This window comes from Bufo gargarizans, chromosome 7 (assembly GCF_014858855.1).
Source record: "Bufo gargarizans isolate SCDJY-AF-19 chromosome 7, ASM1485885v1, whole genome shotgun sequence".
NCBI classification, from domain to species: domain Eukaryota; kingdom Metazoa; phylum Chordata; class Amphibia; order Anura; family Bufonidae; genus Bufo; species Bufo gargarizans.
Genome location: NC_058086.1, coordinates 94,427,645 through 94,447,843, shown reverse-complemented (window position 1 = coordinate 94,447,843; position 20,199 = coordinate 94,427,645). Strand labels below are relative to the sequence as shown.

General features: G+C 41.2%; 1 protein-coding gene across 2 annotated transcripts in view; it reads left to right on the top strand.

Moving 5' to 3' along the window:
• Positions 1–20,199, top strand: part of NTMT2 (N-terminal Xaa-Pro-Lys N-methyltransferase 2) — a 404,223-nt gene that overhangs the window by 370,416 nt on the left and 13,608 nt on the right. The window lies entirely within an intron of this gene.

Genomic DNA, 20,199 nt, shown 5'->3' with positions numbered 1-20,199 from the left:
AATTTCCAATTATTAACATACCTAGCTCCATGGCAACTAGTGACACCCTGCTCTTTATTTCTCCTTATCCTTATATTCATCTCCTCGGATTTATTTATTTTTCCCTCCTCTATTTTTTTATTATTCTGTTGTTTACTCTAATTCTTTGTATAGTCCTCCCTTTATACATACCTCATTCTACAGTTTAATGGCTCTTTCAGTAGTTTTTTCTCCTTGTTTTAAATTATTTCTATTGTTTTTAATATTGTTTTTATTGTTATTATGATATTTTTATTTTTTGTGAATTTGTTGGGGGACATCTTTATGTTTTCAGTATTATTATTATAATGTTATTATTTTTTCTAGATTTTTTTTGGGGGATACCTCTTATATTTTCGGTCTAGCCTCTGTGAGGCTGCTCATTCACTATACAATCTGTATCGTATTTTAATATCTATAATTATTTTTATATTAATATTCTTATTTTCTTTCTTCGTTTTCTCAGGTATGGGTGACATCTTATAGGAAAGACGAGAACGTGAACCCCTCGTTCAACCCATTTGGGGACAGACTATTCAGCAGGTATATCCATTTAGTTTCCTCTTGTTGCAGTTTCTTGTCTATGTCCCCTTTTCGTGGTCCTGTTTTAACCTTCATGACTCCCCAAACTTTAATTTCTGTATTGTTTTCTTTGTGTTTTTCTCTCATGTGTCTGGCTAAGCTGGTATCCTCACCAGTGCTTATACTGCTTAGATGTTTTGATATGCGCCTCCTCAGCTCTTGGATGGTCTTTCCTACATAAAACTTTGGGCATTCGCATTTGATGACATAGACTACTCCCATTGTTTTGCAGTTAATATAGTCCCTAACTTCATAGCTTTTTCCATCCACTGGATTAGTAAATGTCTTTGTAGGTTTCATCCTACTACAGAAAACGCAGTCCCCACATGGGTATGACCCATTGTGGGACAGCCAGGTAGTTTTTTTATTTTTACTTCCATGGGGTTGATAGTGACTATGGACTAGTTTTTCTTTTAAATTTTGTCCTCTTCTGTAGGTTATGGCGGGATATTTAGGTATCACTTGTTGTAAGTCTACATCATTTTGCAATATGTGCCAATGTCGTTTCAGTATTTTTTGTATAGCACTATGCTCGGTATCGTATGTTCCAATGCATCGCTCTTTTCGCTCCCTCATTTGTTTTTTTATCCATCAACAGGTCAAGTCTTTTTGTTTTCCTAGCCCTATTATAAGCCCGATGTAGGCATTTCTTTGAGTATCCTCTCTCATAAAAACGTGAGTACAAGATGTTACACTCTTTTTGAAACGTTTCCTCGGTGGAGCAGTTCCGCCTGGCTCTGAGATACTGCCCCACCGGGATGCCCTTCTTCAGAGGGTCAGGGTGAAAACTCTGCCAGTGTAACAGGTTGTTTGTTGATGTTACTTTGCGATGTATTTCAGTTTGGATACTGCCATCAGGCTGCAGGTCAATTCTAAGGTCCAAAAAATTCAATGTGCTTGTATGTATTTCGGCTGTAAACTTCATGCCTACTTGATTATCGTTTAGTTGGCATACAAACTCATAAAATTGTGCTTCAGTGGCATCCCAAAAAATTAAAATATCGTCAATATAACGACCCCAAAATAATATGTGCTGTGTATATTTTTCCATTGCGTCCGTGAATACTAGACGATCATAAAATTATAAAACCTTCGGATAAAGGAGGGAATGTCGTGCTACTAGAAAGGAAAGATTATGAACAAATGATAATGGAACTTCTGAATGACAAAAAGACCTACAGGGAATTAAAATCAGACCCCACTGAAAAATATGTATTAGAACTAAAAAAACTTCTGAAAAATGCGAGAGATTCAAACTTAATAACAAAGGAGGAGTACAAAGTAATGTACAGGCCAAAACCAACTAGAGCAACCTTCTATGCCATTCCAAAAGTTCATAAGCAAAGGGAACCGATTCCAGGAAGACCGATTGTCTCAGGCAATCAAAGCTTATGTGAGAGTATAAGCGAATATGTGGAACAGGTCATTTCTCCATTCGTCAAAACTCTGCCCTCGTACTTGAAAGACACTAAGGATGCCGTCATCAGGTTGCAGGAAATTCAGGTCAATTCACATACCTTGATAGCTAGTCTCGATGTCGAGGCACTGTATACGAGTATTCAACATCATTTGGTTATACAGGCAGTTAAACATTACTTAAATACAAAGGGAACACAACATCACGAGCACAATAATTTTGTTATATCACTATTAAAATTTCTGTTGGAGCACAATTATTTTTTATTTAATGGCAAATATTATTTACAGGTCACCGGCACCGCTATGGGCACGATTTGTGCACCAAGTTATGCAAATTTATTTTTAGGGTGGTGGGAAGATCGTCTAGTATTCACGGACACAATGGAAAAATATACACAGCACATATTATTTTGGGGTCGTTATATTGACGATATTTTAATTTTTTGGGATGCCACTGAAGCACAATTTTATGAGTTTGTATGCCAACTAAACGATAATCAAGTAGGCATGAAGTTTACAGCCGAAATACATACAAGCACATTGAATTTTTTGGACCTTAGAATTGACCTGCAGCCTGATGGCAGTATCCAAACTGAAATACATCGCAAAGTAACATCAACAAACAACCTGTTACACTGGCAGAGTTTTCACCCTGACCCTCTGAAGAAGGGCATCCCGGTGGGGCAGTATCTCAGAGCCAGGCGGAACTGCTCCACCGAGGAAACGTTTCAAAAAGAGTGTAACATCTTGTACTCACGTTTTTATGAGAGAGGATACTCAAAGAAATGCCTACATCGGGCTTATAACAGGGCTAGGAAAACAAAAAGACTTGACCTGTTGATGGATAAAAAAACAAATGAGGGAGCGAAAATTATACGATGCATTGGAACATACGATACCGAGCATAGTGCTATACAAAAAATACTGAAACGACATTGGCACATATTGCAAAATGATGTAGACTTACAACAAGTGATACCTAAATATCCCGCCATAACCTACAGAAGAGGACAAAATTTAAAAGAAAAACTAGTCCATAGTCACTATCAACCCCATGGAAGTAAAAATAAAAAAACTACCTGGCTGTCCCACAATGGGTCATACCCATGTGGGGACTGCGTTTTCTGTAGTAGGATGAAACCTACAAAGACATTTACTAATCCAGTGGATGGAAAAAGCTATGAAGTTAGGGACTATATTAACTGCAAAACAAAGGGAGTAGTCTATGTCATCAAATGCGAATGCCCAAAGTTTTATGTAGGAAAGACCATCCAAGAGCTGAGGAGGCGCATATCAAAACATCTAAGCAGTATAAGCACTGGTGAGGATACCAGCTTAGCCAGACATATGAGAGAAAAACACAAAGAAAACAATACAGAAATTAAAGTTTGGGGAGTCATGAAGGTTAAAACAGGACCACGAAAAGGGGACATAGACAAGAAACTGCAACAAGAGGAAACTAAATGGATATACCTGCTGAATAGTCTGTCCCCAAATGGGTTGAACGAGGGGTTCACGTTCTCGTCTTTCCTATAAGATGTCACCCATACCTGAGAAAACGAAGAAAGAAAATAAGAATATTAATATAAAAATAATTATAGATATTAAAATACGATACAGATTGTATAGTGAATGAGCAGCCTCACAGAGGCTAGACCGAAAATATAAGAGGTATCCCCCCAAAAAAATCTAGAAAAAATAATAACATTATAATAATAATACTGAAAACATAAAGATGTCCCCCAACAAATTCACAAAAAATAAAAATATCATAATAACAATAAAAACAATAATAAAAACAATAGAAATAATTTAAAACAAGGAGAAAAAAACTACTGAAAGAGCCATTAAACTGTAGAATGAGGTATGTATAAAGGGAGGACTATACAAAGAATTAGAGTAAACAACAGAATAATAAAAAAATAGAGGAGGGAAAAATAAACAAATCCGAGGAGATGAATATAATGATAAGGAGAAATAAAGAGCAGGGTGTCACTGGTTGCCATGGAGCTAGGTATGTTAATAATTGGAAATTAAATCATCTAAAGAAGAAATAAAGTCATGGCAAGACATGGCAATGAATAACCATCTAAGTCAAAAAAGCCCAAAGGCCATATACCTCCTATATCATAATCCCTACCCCATTATTTTAGTGTGTAGTGATGATGACAAATCTCATAAATAAATCTACTCCCCAAGAAGATTCATCCAAATATAGATATGCACAGAAACATGAGTAAAAATTAAGGGGGATATATTTAGATTCAAATTAATCCATAAGCTGGAAAGTAGATTCAAAACGAAGGAGACAACATGACAATAATTCGGAGGATACCTGCGGATAAGTAGTTAATGGTGTTGGAGAATAATGAGACATAAAACATAATAACAATGCCAAAAGGCTATGGCGGAGAGTACCTGGGCAATAGCTGGGAAGAAATATCGTGGGAGGTGAAGTCCCTGGGCATGCGCGATGTGGAGTTCGGATCGTGAACAGAGTGTGAAGACATGCGCATTAACACGGAAGTCGGAAGAGCTCCGACGTCACAAACAAGCGCAGCGCTCAAGAATGACTCGCACCAATGAAAGCGAGAGAAAGGGAAAACATCTGACGTCAAGGGGCGAAGTCAGCTCGTCATGAAAGTGAGCCCCATGGCCTATCCAATCAGAAGCCCAGTGAAGACGCTAGTCACGCCCCTAATAAGGCGCACAACCAACGCATCACTAACAAAGGTCTTATAAGCCGGAAGTGAGGCAAAGCACGCACAAACACTGCCCTTACCCCTGAGGACGCCGTGATACGGCGAAACATGTCGGGGGGCAGCGTGAGGCTTGAATTTTAACACAGTTATCACTGAAACCAATGTGGAGAGGTAGACACTAGACACAATGCCATTATAATCCTGGGCAAGCGCGCAGCTCAGCATGGCAATAGAGTGTCAAAATTAAGCAGGAGTCTTAAGAAGTCAGCAGAGAGTACTGACAATAAGCTCCAAAAGACACTAAGAAAAGGCCAGTGAAACTGAAAATTATAAATCACCAAATATGTGTCGGAGCACAAATAAGAAAGTTTAGTTATGATTATTAAAAGTTAAGTTTTAGGTAAATTGGTAGGTGCAGGGGAAAAAAAGGTGTTAATAAGTCCAAACAGGACATTAGTAGTAGATAGATGTTATATAACACACCGTATCCCTGTACTTAAAGGGAAAACTTAATGAGTTTATGTGGGTAAGTGGCTCAGTAATGGAAAACAGAGGGTGGTTACTAATGGTACACACTCAGATTGGGTCACTAGTGGAGTACCTCAGGGGTCAATACTGGGCCCGATCATCTTCGATATATATAGTAATGATCTTGTTAAGATATTGGGTTGCATCAAAAGGGGCTTAGATGCCCGTGATGAGAACATAGTCCTACCACTTTACAAATCACTGGTCAGACCACACATGGAGTACTGTGTACAGTTCTGGTCTCCTGTGAACAAGGCAGACATAGCAGAGCTGAAGAGGGTTCAGAGGAGGGCAACTAAAGTAATAACTGGAATGAGGGAACTACAGTACCCTGAAAGATTATCAAAATTAGGATTATTCACTTTATAAACAAGACGACTGAGGGGAGATTTAATTACTATGTATAAATATATCAGGGGTCAGTACAGAGATCTCTCCCATCATCCATTTATCCCCAGGACTGTGACTGTGACAAGGGAACAAAATGTAGAAATACAAAAAGAGGATTACGGTGCAATTTGAACTCCCTGGTCTTAAAAACGGACCAGGAGTCACAAAGTAAGTACCTAGAGTAGAGGTTTTCAGAGGCGCCAGGGGGCAGAAGTCAGTTCTATAGAGAACCGTATATATATGTATATATATATATATATATATAGATCCATAACAAAAGGTCAGGCAGCACTCCTTAGTATGCAGCTGAAGCTGTAGCGGTGCCCGCAGTGATCCCTCGATCCAGGACCAGCAATATAACACAGAAAAAACTGCGGCACTCCTTAAAGTAGAAAAATGTGCAATTTATTCACACATGTCAGCAGAGACAACGTTTCGGTTCTCTCTCAGAACCTTTTTCAAGTCAAGTTGACTTGAAAAAGGTTCTGAGAGAGAACCGAAACGTTGTCTCTGCTGACATGTGTGAATAAATTGCACATTTTTCTACTTTAAGGAGTGCCGCAGTTTTTTCTGTGTTATATATATATATATATATATATATATATATATATGTAGGAGTTATGCTCGTCTGCAACTATAGAACAAGATAGGCAGCTCAAGTGTTTCAGAGGGTCAAGTCCAACTCCTGGAATCTTACTTTTACTATGGAACAAAATCCAGTGGAGGTGGTGTTTCTAGATCTACATCTTAGTGTTAAAAATAAGAAAATTATCAGTAAGACCCACTTCAAAAGTGTAGATGCCAATAGTTTTCTTGACTATAGAAGCTGTCACCATTCCAAACGGAAGCGCAACATCCCATATAGTCAAATGAAAAGGATCAGGAAGAAACTGCACAGATGACCGAACTATGAAGACCCAGGGAATTAAAGGAAAGGTTTAAAGAAAAAGGCTACCCGAAAAAACTACTAATGGACTCTAGCAAGAGAATATATCAAATGTCACAAAAGGAGAGTCTCAAATCCAAACCCAAATTCTCCACACTGGAAAAAACAAAAAGTAATGATAAGTTTCAAGGTTCAGGTCTAATTACTCGTTACAACTCACAACACTCTCTAATTAGGCAGACCCTAGTAAAAAATTGGCCAATCTTACTAAAAGACCCCGTATTGGGTAAACTGATTCCCCCGAAACCCATTATTATATTCAGAAGGGCGAAAACCCTGAAGAATTTATTAGCCCCCTCTTGCCCCAAAATAGAGAGAAGCCTCTCCCAATGTAAAAAAACTATCCAAAAAATTCCAAAAGTATCTTTGTGAAATTTTAAATGCAACAATATAAGATGCAAATGCTGCAATATGTTGACAGACGGTAAAAAATAAATAACTATTCCTTGCCCACATTTAGAGAGATATAGGTGATGTAGAGAGGACAAAGAGAAAGAAGCCCTTTACACCCGTGGAGAAAAAGTTTGAAACACGTACCAGGCGCCAAATCACTTAGTCATTAGTCGTGATAAGGATACAGATTAGTTCTCATTTGTGTATAAGATATAGGAAAAGACCTTCACCTAGGTCTATTATGAGAGCTCGGAGTTTTAGAAAAACACAGAAACACCAGTAAAAAAGAAATCAAGAGCCAGAAACGGGAGAGCAGCCCCACGTAATCCAGTCACCACCTTTAAGTCATCCAGAAAGATCCAAAGGCATATTTAATCTATCCAAATACATCTTACGAAGTAATGAGATAGCATTATTAAGTAGAGGTCTCTCTTTTTGCCCGACAGATACAATAGACCCTTTTGAATTTTTTGTTGATTTAAATCTAGAGTAGAGGATTTAACATAAACTTCCACCCAAAGTTGTCCACCCATTCCATGCGATCTCAAGGGAAAATCCTCTTTTTACCCCCTACAGAGCAGGGGAGCACACATAGAATGCTTTTACAATATAGTACTGGAGGAATTAAAGACTGCACTCACTGAACAAAAAGGAGACAGTAAAAAAGGTCTTTGTGATCTATATTCAGATATACCCCGAAAAAATCTAGATTCAAATGAACAGAAAGCACTAAAAAGTCTTAAGGCCAATAAAGAAATTGTTATAAAGAGTGCGGACAAAGGAGGAGGGGTGGTTCTTATGGATTCTGACTATTATCTAACAGAATCCCTAAGAATCCTATCAGATTCTGAATATTACAAACTATTGAAAGAAGATCCAACAAAACCCTTTAAGAAATCTTTATTTGATTTAATAGACTTAAGATACTCCGGGGGAACCATTGACAAAAAACTAAGATCCTTTATAAAAACTGCACATCTGTCAATATCGAGGTTTTATTTTCTGCCCAAAATTCATAAGAATCTTCAAAACCCACCCGGAAGACCCATTATTTCGGGAGTGGGATGTCTGACAGCTAATCTTTCTGCTTATTTAGATAGCTATTTACAGAAATATGTACCCCTGCTTCCATCGTATATAAGAGATACCTCACACTTTATAGATTCTCTAGAATCCTTTCAGTGGGAAGAGAATTATGTCTGGGTCACTCTTGATGTCTCAGCCCTGTATAGTAACATCCAACATACTTTAGGTATTGCTGCCATTTCCCAGACCTTACTTCAAGATTCTTACATGCCAGATCACCAAAAAGAATTTCTCCTTAGATCAATTGAATTTATACTTCAACACAACTACTTCACATTCAATTACAAATTCTATATTCAAACACAGGGGACAGTGATGGGCACTAAGTTTGCCCCATCCTATGCGAACCTTTTCATGGGAGTGTTCGAACAGAAATTCAGCTTGCTGACACATCCACAAATCAGGTTCTATCGTCGATTTATAGATGACATCATATTCATCTGGCAAGGTGACAGTGATGACTTAATTCAATTCATTGAACATATCAACTCCAACTCCTGGAATCTTTCTTTTACTATGGAACAAAATCCAGTGGAGGTGGTGTTTCTAGATCTACATCTTAGTGTTAAAAATAAGAAAATCATCAGTAAGACCCACTTCAAAAGTGTAGATGCCAATAGTTTTCTTGACTATAGAAGCTGTCACCATTCCAAATGGAAGCGCAACATCCCATATAGTCAAATGAAAAGGATCAGGAGAAACTGCACAGATGACCGAACTATGAAGACCCAGGTTAGGGAATTAAAGGAAAGGTTTAAAGAAAAAGGCTACCCGAAAAAACTACTAATGGACTCTAGCAAGAGAATATATCAAATGTCACAAAAGGAGAGTCTCAAATCCAAACCCAAATTCTCCACACTGGAAAAAACAAAAAGTAATGATAAGTTTCAAGGTTCAGGTCTAATTACTCGTTACAACTCACAACACTCTCTAATTAGGCAGACCCTAGTAAAAAATTGGCCAATCTTACTAAAAGACCCCGTATTGGGTAAACTGATTCCCCCGAAACCCATTATTATATTCAGAAGGGCGAAAACCCTGAAGAATTTATTAGCCCCCTCTTGCCCCAAAATAGAGAGAAGCCTCTCCCAATGTAAAAAAACTATCCAAAAGATTCCAAAAATATCTTTGGGAAATTTTAAATGCAACAATATAAGATGCAAATGCTGCAATATGTTGACAGACGGTAAAAAATAAATAACTATTCCTTCCAACAATGAAGTCTTTAACATCAAACAAAGGTTAGATTGTGGATCAACTAATGTCATCTATCTCCTATGCTGCCCCTGCAATCTTTTCTATGTAGGACGCACTATCCAATCAGCACGTGAAAGGATGAACGAACACCGGTCCAACATTACAAGGAAGGTCACAACTCACAGTATATCCAGACATTTTGCGTTGTTCCATGGGGGAGATCCATCAGGCCTAACAGTCACACTATTAGAAAAGGACATGAAATCCTACCAGTCTCTATGTCGCAGGGAGATGTACTGGATTTTTTGTCGCAACACTTTAACACCATTTGATTAAATGAATCCCTTGAATATGTGAACTATTGAAAACAACATCAGGAATACAATAAATATCTGGTCTCATGGATTCTACATGTAGTACAACCTCCCTTTTTATATATAGTTCCTATATCTGCGTTAAACATAAAGATATACTGCATATATAGATAGATATCCATTATAGTGTTCACACACGTGATGAGTATCAGCACCATTATCACACCTTATTACTCACACCTCCATTTAAATTTTAGCCCCTATTTATAGTATTTTCCTACAGTAGGATCCCATAATTCATATATCCAATGGTCATTTATGAGTATTTTTCCACCCAATTATTCTATTATTCATCCTATTAATGATATATCCCCTTTAAAAATAGATTTCACATCATACAGTTATCTAGGTGTTGCGTTCCAGGGTGAAACGCATCGTATATGGATCCATCCACCACACAGCCATAGGCCTCTCTTCCTCTCACATCGTCCTGTAACCGGAAGAAGATGGCGGTGCATTCCAAAGTGGAACGCATCGCAACTGGAGATGGTGCCGACACACCACTCCGTGAGAATACCTGTGAGCCATCGAATCTGATTGGAGTCGGCCCGTCCCTTGTTCCCCCCCCCCTTCTCCTTCTCCCACAAGGAATATTTTTATTTATGCATAAACCTCCTAATTTTAGCCCTCATAGGAATAAACCGGAAGTAAATGGTGGTGCGTTTCACAGTGGAACGCATCGCGAATAGTAATATTTAATCTGTTTTTTAAAATATTGATTTTGGACTTAAAATAACAGAACTAGGGACTACTATAGCTTTGTTTAAAAAGAAAACAGAGGATTATAGATTAGATATCTATTGGATGACTCCAGGGGAAGATCAGATTCGATCCATACAGACAGGAAGTGGGAGGTTCCAGAGACCACAAACGTAACACACGTGCAAACCATAAATACTTCACTGGTAGTGAAGTGTTTCCCATTGACTCCTGACTGGTCTCAGAACCTGTTAAAACACTCCTGAAGGTATGGAACAATCTGATCTTATTTTGGACTTATGATTATGGAATTATACATAATTTTATTTTAGGCCTCCTCCATGTGGATTCTATGTATTTGCATTTTTTATCTATACCCGTGTTCTGGTCGGACAGTATATATGTATTCATTATTATACATATTAATATATATATATATTGTGGCGAAACCAACCTCGCCACTGGGTTTTGGAGAGGACTGTTTAAAAGCCTCTTGCCTCAGGATTATGGCCCATAGTAACTGTAAAGGAGAAGACAGACCGGCCGCACAGCTTAAATCTGTCTGTAGAATTGTATTTTATGTTATTATGCGTTCGGTTAAATTGTATGTTATGTGAGGGCACCCAGATAGCTAATATTATTGTATTCGTGTATTCTGAGTGCCATTCACCTAATGATATGCACTCAGACTTGAGCTATCTGGGGATATGTTAAATGTCTGTGTTTGCTGTGGGGGTGTGCCATTGTGTGTTTGGGTGGTGATTCCTGTCCTGTTGTCTCCACATGTGTATTGGTGATCTCCCCTTTGTCCTGAGAGATAATGGGATTGTCTTTGGTCGTCTCCGGGACAGAGGGGAGGAAACCATGATGCATTGTGGGGATATGTTGTATCTGCAACAAACTGTAATAAAAACCAGGCTGGGTGTGCCAGCACTTCAGACCACTGTTTGACCCTGATCACGGAGCCTTGTCTCGTCATTGGGGGGATTCCCTGTATGCTGTTGGAGACTGATTGCCAGGAGTGTAAGCCGACTGAATGCTTTTCCTGTTCGCCTGCTGACAGCTACTCGCGAGGTTCCAGTTTGGAGTGTTATTTTGTATCCAGTTCGGGAGGTTGGTGTTCTGCAGTAGCTGTGCCTGTCTCCTCGGAAAGGGGCATATCGCCTAAACGGATCTTAACCCCTTGTCTGCTGAAACGGTGCCGTTACATTGGTGGCAAGCAGCGGGATCGTTCCTACAGCCAGAAGGACAGCTACAGGAGACACCATTTCTTTGGATTTTACAACTTAAGGGCAACGCATGTCTCAGTACAGTGACCCTAAAAGCACCAGGATGGAACCAGCAGTGGAGTACAGATACTCTGTGGAGGAATTTGACCGTATGATGTGGTTGCGGCTGAACTTCTTCGGACCCAATCCAGCTGAGAAATACGTGAAGTTCGTGAGGAATCTAGTGTCTAAGACCCTACTATACCGGGCAGAAGGTGACGGTCAGCTGCCACGTTGGGTGGACCTCCATCGGAGGTTACGGTTGCGGGACAGTGGGAGCCTAGTCTCCATTCCCCAGCGTCAGTGTGAAGTGCAGGGAGAGGAGAGCAGCGGCCTCCCTCCCCAGCGGCAGGCTGAGTTACAGGGGGCAGAGGTAGTTGTTCCTGCCCCCCAGCAGCAGAGTGATGTGCCGGGAAGGCAGTGTGAAGTGCAGGGAGGGGAGAGCAGCGGCCTCCCTCCCCAGCGGCAGGCTGAGTTACAGGGGGCAGAGGTAGTTGTTCCTGCCCCCCAGCAGCAGAGTGATGTGCCGGGAAGGCAGTGTGAAGTGCAGGGAGGGGAGAGCAGCGGCCTCCCTCCCCAGCGGCAGGCTGAGTTACAGGGGGCAGAGGTAGTTGTTCCTGCCCCCCAGCAGCAGCATGATTTTTTGGGAATTGGGAGCCGAGTCTCCATTCCCCAGCGGCAGGCGGAGTTACAGGGGGCAGAGACAGTCGGTCCTGTCCCCCAGCGGCAGAGTGTCCTACAGGGAATAGAGAGCCCAGTCTCCTTTCCCCAGCAGCAGGACACTGTATTGGGAGCGGAGGCGGTCGGTCGCACTCCCCAGCGGCTGGAAGTATGTATGGGAGAGGAGCTCGTTACCCCCTCTCCCCAGCGGCAGCTTAACGCACCAGGGGGAGACAGTAAGCCCCACAACAGTGCAGATGGGACCGTGGTCTCTGCACTTACAGCACAGGGGGTAGAGACAGTCGGTCTCCCCCTCCAACAACCAGGCTCCAACCAGGCTTCTTCCGTGGTAGCGCTGGCACCAGGGCTGAGTACCGCTGATCCCTGCCCACAAAGCAACCTCCACTCCAAACCAGGGAGCAACACAGAGACCGGGATTACCAGCTTCCAACATCACCTTGGTGGACTTACTGGACAGAGACAGGCTACGAAATTCAGCAGGTCCAGTATTGGGTTGTGGGTGGGCTGCCAGACTAACTCAGGTACCGACCGGCGTGAGGTCAGGTATCTGGTTAGTCTTCCCTGGGGGGGGGGGAGATGTGTGGCGAAACCAACCTCGCCACTGGGTTTTGGAGAGGACTGTTTAAAAGCCTCTTGCCTCAGGATTATGGCCCATAGTAACTGTAAAGGAGAAGACAGACCGGCCGCATAGCTTAAATCTGTCTGTAGAATTGTATTTTATGTTATTATGCGTTCGATTAAATTGTATGTTATGTGAGGGCACCCAGATAGCTAATATTATTGTATTCGTGTATTCTGAGTGCCATTCACCTAATGATATGCACTCAGACTTGAGCTATCTGGGGATATGTTAAATGTCTGTGTTTGCTGTGGGGGTGTGTTTGGGTGGTGATTCCTGTCCTGTTGTCTCCACATGTGTATTGGTGATCTCCCCTTTGTCCTGAGAGATAATGGGATTGTCTTTGGTCGTCTCCGGGACAGAGGGGAGGAAACCATGATGCATTGTGGGGATATGTTGTATCTGCAACAAACTGTAATAAAAACCAGGCTGGGTGTGCCAGCACTTCAGACCACTGTTTGACCCTGATCACGGAGCCTTGTCTCGTCATTGGGGGGATTCCCTGTATGCTGTTGGAGACTGATTGCCAGGAGTGTAAGCCGACTGAATGCTTTTCCTGTTCGCCTGCTGACAGCTACTCGCGAGGTTCCAGTTTGGAGTGTTATTTTGTATCCAGTTCGGGAGGTTGGTGTTCTGCAGTAGCTGTGCCTGTCTCCTCGGAAAGGGGCATATCGCCTAAACGGATCTTAACCCCTTGTCTGCTGAAACGGTGCCGTTACATATATATATATATATATATTTCCTGATCGTCCTTGGCAGCACATAACGAAAGGGTTAAGTCCCCTAGGTACAACCTGGATAGAGACACATTAGCAAGCAGTAGACTTGATTAATTGGCAATTAGCAGGCTATATAGGATAACACATGACACCAGAGCCTTGTATTTTTTTTTCTCTAGGTATCAGAAGAGACACTTTAAACATCCTGCTACCATCCTGCAAAGGACCCGATCCCTGCCAGGCTGTATACAGGTTCAGTGTCCCTCAACCTGAAGGTGGAATGAGCGCAACTCCCCTGTGTAAAAACTTACAGTGCCTCGTTCCACAGCCGATGTGATATTCCGGCTTGGTGTCTTATTATGTGCACGTGCGGCTGTGGGGAGCTAAGGCCGTGCACGTGACACCCCACAAGAGCGTCCCGGAAGTTAGGCTTTTAAGCTCACTCCGGCGTGATACCTGTGCGCTCAGACAGAACGTCTCACCCACTGCTTACTGCGGTAAGTATGGTGACTCTGGGGATCCAGGGGCTGACTGCTTGAAAGTAAGGTATTGTTTGCAGGCTGCAGGATGTCTTGTTTTCTTGGATGTTATGTTCCTCCTCTAGTTTATGAGTAGAGGATTTTTATCCTGTATGTTTGCCTCTGCTACAACCATGAACCATGTGTTTGGCTGTGTTGTAATGCACAGCCATCTAGGAAGTGTGTTCCTGCTGTTAGGCTGTTACTCTCCTGAGCTAGGAGTGATCCATGCTTTTACTGCTGTGCATCTATGATTACTCTGCAGGATTAAACTCTATATGTTGCTTTTGTCCTTGCATACTCAGGGATCTGGCTGTATACATCCTAATTGACTTTTTTGTATGTTTAACTATAGATGTCTGCCTCACATGAGGAATCCAGGAAAAGGAAAACTAGGCATCGTTTATGTCAGAAATGTGAACAGCCTCTTCCTGACGAAATACACACTAATGTCTGCACTGACTGCCTGTCTCCTACTATGTCTACCCAGTCTGGGAACTTTCTTATGTGGTTTAAGGAGCAACTTGCTTCAGTATTTGATGAAGTCAGGTCTAGAAATAAAAAACCTAGACATACAAACAAATCTCCACCTCCACAGATAATTTCTTCCTCCTCTGAAGATGAGTATCTGTCTGAAGGAGAAATCTATTCTGACAAGTCTTCTAATGATCCTGATGAATTTTTTATATTTCATAAAGAAAAAATACATGAATTAATTAAAGCAGTAAAACATACACTAGAGTCTGAAAAAGACACCTCAGGAAAATCCAAATCAGATAAACTTTTTTATTTTCCCAAAACTAAAGGGAATGTGTTTCCAGGGCATCCAGTCCTGGATGAATGGATTAAACAGGACTGGGATACACCTGACAAAAAATCTAATCCAGGATCCAGACAAAAATCCATTTATAAATTGGATGAAAAATTTTCTGCGCAATGGGGTTCTGTGCCCAAAGTAGATTTAGCAGTCGCCCGTCTGTCTAAAAAAGCGATTTTTCCAGCGGAGGAATCTTCCCTTATAAAAGATCCTATGGATAGAAAAATAGAAACCTTATTAAAAAGAGATTATGCTGCTTCTTCAGCGGCCTGTGTAGCTGGTCTATCTTCAGTACCAGTGGCCAGAGCTTTAAGAATCTGGTTATCCCAGCTATCCCATGATCTAGAAGATGGGGTGTCTAGAGAAGTGGTTTTAAAAAGTTTTCCAGTAATAAAAGGTGCCTCAGATTTTTTGTGTGATGCTCCTCTGGATATTGTAAATACCTCAGCAAGCTCCATGAGCCTCTCCAATACTGCAAGGAGGGCGCTCTGGATTAAACAATGGCCAGGGGATATATTATCCAAGAATCATTTCTGTAGTCTTCCCTTTCAGCCAACATCTCTGTTTGGTCCGCAACTTGAAAAAATCCTTGAATCCTTGAACGAGGGCAAAGGTTCAGTTTTTCCACAGTCAAAAAAGAGACCATCATTTAGACCCTTTCGCTCACAAAGGAGATGATCTCCTAGATTCAGGAACAGACAACAGTTCTCTAAACAAAGAATATTTCGGGGCAGACAGGAAAGGGCTGAATATAAGATGAAAACTATCCAAAAAACCTCTGAATTATGACGCCACCCTAAAGCCAAAAGTTGGCGCAAGACTAAAGCTATTCTATCCCGTCTGGTCTCTCACATCTACAGACGCTTGGGTCATGTCCACGGTCAAAAACGGATATGTACTAGAGTTTGCACAATTTCCCCCAGATCGATACTATATAAATCATCCCAGGGATCAAGTTGTTTTACATCTACTTCAAGAATTCCTCCAAAAAGGAGCATTAGAACCAGTGCCTCCAGAAGAACAGTTCAGCGGGGTTTATTCCAAAGTATTTCCCGTACCCAAACCAGGGAAGAAATGGAGGCTAATCATCGATCTCAGGTTCCTGAACAAGTTCTTGGTGAAAATGAAATTCAAAATGGAATCTATAAAATCAGTTCTAATGGTTCTGGAAAAGGGAGATTATATGGCGTCAATAGACCTGGCGGACGCTTATTTACATATTCCGATTCACCCCAGCCACAGAAAGTTCTTGAGAGTAGCAGTTCGGACGACAACTTGTATTACACATCTCCAGTTTACATGCCTCCCCTTCGGCATAACTTCTGCTCCGAGAGTATTTACGAAGATGTCAATTGTCCTAACAGCAGCGCTAAGGTTGGAAGGCATAATGTGTATCCCATACCTGGACGATTGGCTTTTAATAGCGAGTTCCAGCCAACAACTGAACCTCCATTTACAAGCCACGATACAAATGCTCCAGTCCCATGGATTCCTAATAAACAAAGGAAAATCTTCTCTAATACCATCTCAACAAATACAATTTCTAGGATATGTTCTGAATTCGGATCAAATGACAATCAAATTATCTCCGCAAAGAATATCATCTGTTCACAGGGGAGTGCATCAACTTCTGTCCAATCACAAGATCTCTATCCGTCTTGCAATGAGGGTGTTAGGTCTCCTAACGTCATCTATAGAGGCTGTCCCTTGGGCCAAAGCTCACATCAGAAGTTTACAGAACAATATTGTAACCAGCTGGAGCAAAAATTACAGCTCCCTGGACAAGAAGATGGTAATAACAACCGCAACACGCCAGGACCTCAAAGTGGTGGATTTCGTCTCCTCACCTAAAGCAAGGCAGGGGTCTGAATCCCCATGCCCAAAAAATCCTCACGTCGGATGCCTCCTCTTGGGGCTGGGGTGCTCATGTAGACAATTTATGGGTACAGAAGAAGTGGACGAAGGAAGAAGCATTAATGTCCTCCAATTGGAGGGAGCTCGGAGCAGTGAGGCTAGCCCTTCTTCATTTTCAAACACCTCTTTCGGGGTTCAAAATACTGATTCAGTCAGACAATCTACCAACTGTCTATTATATCAACAAACAGGGGGGCACAAGGAGTCACAGTCTCTCCAAGGGATGTGCTATCCTCATGGCCTGGGCAGAGAAGTTCACGAAAGACATCTCAGCTATCCATATAAGGGGAATTTTGAATCACTCTGCAGATCTACTCAGCCGCACCCCTCTACATCCAGGGGAATGGAGCTTAAATCCGACAGTCTTCAACAACATTGTATCTCGCTGGGGGAAACCCTGTCTCGACGCCATGGCAACAGATCAGAACAAGAAACTCAATCAATTCTGTTCCATTCATCGCTCCTGCCAAGCATTATCAATAGACGGACTGTCAATCAGTTGGAAGAAGGGCCTGATTTCTGTATTTCCTCCGATTCCCCTTATACCAAAAGTCCTAAAAAAGATAAGGGAAGATTGTGCAGAAGTCATAGCAGTTCTTCCTTTTTGGCCCCGAAGAACATGGTTCGCTCTAGCCCTATCTCTCTCCAGGGGCAGAGTCTGGAAAATCCCTCCTCGCCCAGACTTGCTGATCCAAAGAGGATTTCTTCACCACAATCCCAACAGCCTACAGCTTGCGGCTTGGAGGCTGAGCGGCAGTCACTAACATCACTTGGTTTTTCTTCTGAGCTAGTTAATACCATGCTAGCAGCCCGTAAACCAACAACTATTAAAATATACAATAGAGTATGGAAGACCTTTAATGACTGGTGCCAAAGAACTTCTTCTCTTCCTGAAGATTTAAAATCTGTTCTGCACTTCCTTCAATAAGGTTTTAGTAAAGGTTTAAAAACAAACACCTTGAAAGTACAGTTCATCGCGATCAATGCCCAGTTACAAGGGAAATTTTCGAATAATCAAATAATGCGTACATTTTTTTTAAAGCTCTGAAAAATCTAAGACCTCCTACCAGTGTGCCGATCCCTTCCTGGGATTTGTCTGTGGTATTGTCTGCTATGTTAAAAGAACCCTTTGAGCCAATAGAATCCTCGTCTCTGAAGCATATATTTATGAAGGCCCTCTTTCTGGTCGCAATCACTTCAGCCAGACGTGTTAGTGAACTTCAAGCTCTGTCACATAAAGAACCATATTTTAGAGATATGGGCGACTGTATTATTCTACGAACCATGCCAGGTTTTCTCCCGAAAGTAGCATCGGTAGTAAACATTAACCAAGAGATTTCTCTTCCAGTTCTTCACTCAGATCCTCAAGAGTAAGTGCATTGGCATTTACTGTATGTCAAAAGAGCATTGCAGGCATATCTTCAAAGTACTGCTTCCTTCAGAAAATCAGGATTATTCTTCCAGATCCAAGGACCAAATAAAGGAAAGAGAGCTAGTAAAGCAACACTAACAAGATGGATCAAGCGTGCAATTGAAGAGTCCTATGCTGCTGCCGGCCTAGAGTGCCCCATCAGGTTAAAAGCACACTCTACGAGATCTACAGCTTCATCTTGGGCAGAATTGGCACAGGTTTCTCTTGATCAGATCTGTAAAGCGGCTACGTGGTCTTCTGTGTCCACATTTATGAGGCATTACAGACTTGACGTATTAGCAGCTGAAAGGTCAACATTTGGCAAAAGAGTGCTTCAAGTGGCGGCCAGTGCTCCCTCCCAATGAGTACTGCTTATCAAGTCCCTTTCGTTATGTGCTGCCAAGGACGATCAGGAAAATGAAAATTTACTCACCGAAATTTTTGTTTCCTGGAGTCCGTAGGCAGCACAACTCTCCCCCCCCCCCTTTAATAAATTTATTGCTGCATACAAATACAAGGCTCTGGTGTCATGTGTTATCCTATATAGCCTGCTAATTGCCAATTAATCAAGTCTACTGCTTGCTAATGTGTCTCTATCCAGGTTGTACCTAGGGGAGTTTACCCTTTCGTTATGTGCTGCCTACGGACTCCAGGAAACAAAAATTTCGGTGAGTAAATTTTCATTATATATCACCATCTATTATTTGTTGTGTTTTATTTCTCTGCAAAGGTCTCATTTGTTTTTTTCTTTCCTTTATTTATTCTATTGGAAGTATGTGTTCATGTACTTTGGATAGACTTGATGTATATTGTATATCATATATATTCATATACATATTTTTATGATTCATTTTATGTATTTAATGAAGAATTTTAGGAAAAATACTCCTTATATAAAAGGGTTATGTAGCTGTGTGTATATGGTTACGCATACTTATACACATTTTTACTCATATATGTACGTATACAACAACTCTAGGAAAAGAATCTTTATGCTATTCGTCATTCTATATTTTATTCCATTTTAGGATATATATATATATATATATATATATATATTCTTCTCCTTTTCTGTTGTAACCAAATTTATTTATTTATTTATCTCTCCTGAAGAAGAGGGCTTCAGACCCTCGAAACGCGTTGAGTCTTAAATTAATAAAATGATTGACCAGAAGCCACGTTTGTAGGCGGCGTTCAATTATTCACATCTCTACATACGATCCTGGCCGGGGGGGGGGGGGGGAAATAGTCCCAGGTGTCTTGAGCTTATCCTGTGACTGCCCTCCCTGTGAAGTGAGTGGATTTGATTTTAATTTTAATATTTTATGATCTCCAATATCACCACTATAAAGCTGAGGTGTTTTTTCTAAAACTCCGAGCTCTCATAATAGACCTAGGTGAAGGTCTTTTCCTATATCTTATACATAAATGAGAACTAATCTGTATCCTTATCACGACTAATGACTAAGTGATTTGGCGCCTGGTACGTGTTTCAAACTTTTTCTCCACGGGTGTAAAGGGCTTCTTTCTCTTTGTCCTCTCTACATCGCCTATATCTCACTGTGACAAAGGGACATCCTCTGCACCTGGAGAAAAGAAGGTTTGTACCCAAACATGGAAGAGGATTCTTTACGGTAAGACCAGTGAGACTATGGAACTCTCTGCCTGAGGAGGTGGTAATGGTGAGTTCACTAAAAGAGTTCAAGAGGAGCCTGGATGTATTTCTGGAGTGAAATAATATTGCAGGCTGTAGCTACTAGAGAGATCCAGGGAGTTATTCTGATTGCCTGATTGGAGTCGGTAAGTAATTTTTTTCCCCTTAAGAGGGAAAAACTGGCTTCTACCTTTTTTTTTGCCTTCCGCTGGATCAACTTGCAGGATAACAGGCCGAACTGGATGGACAAATGTCTTTTTTGGC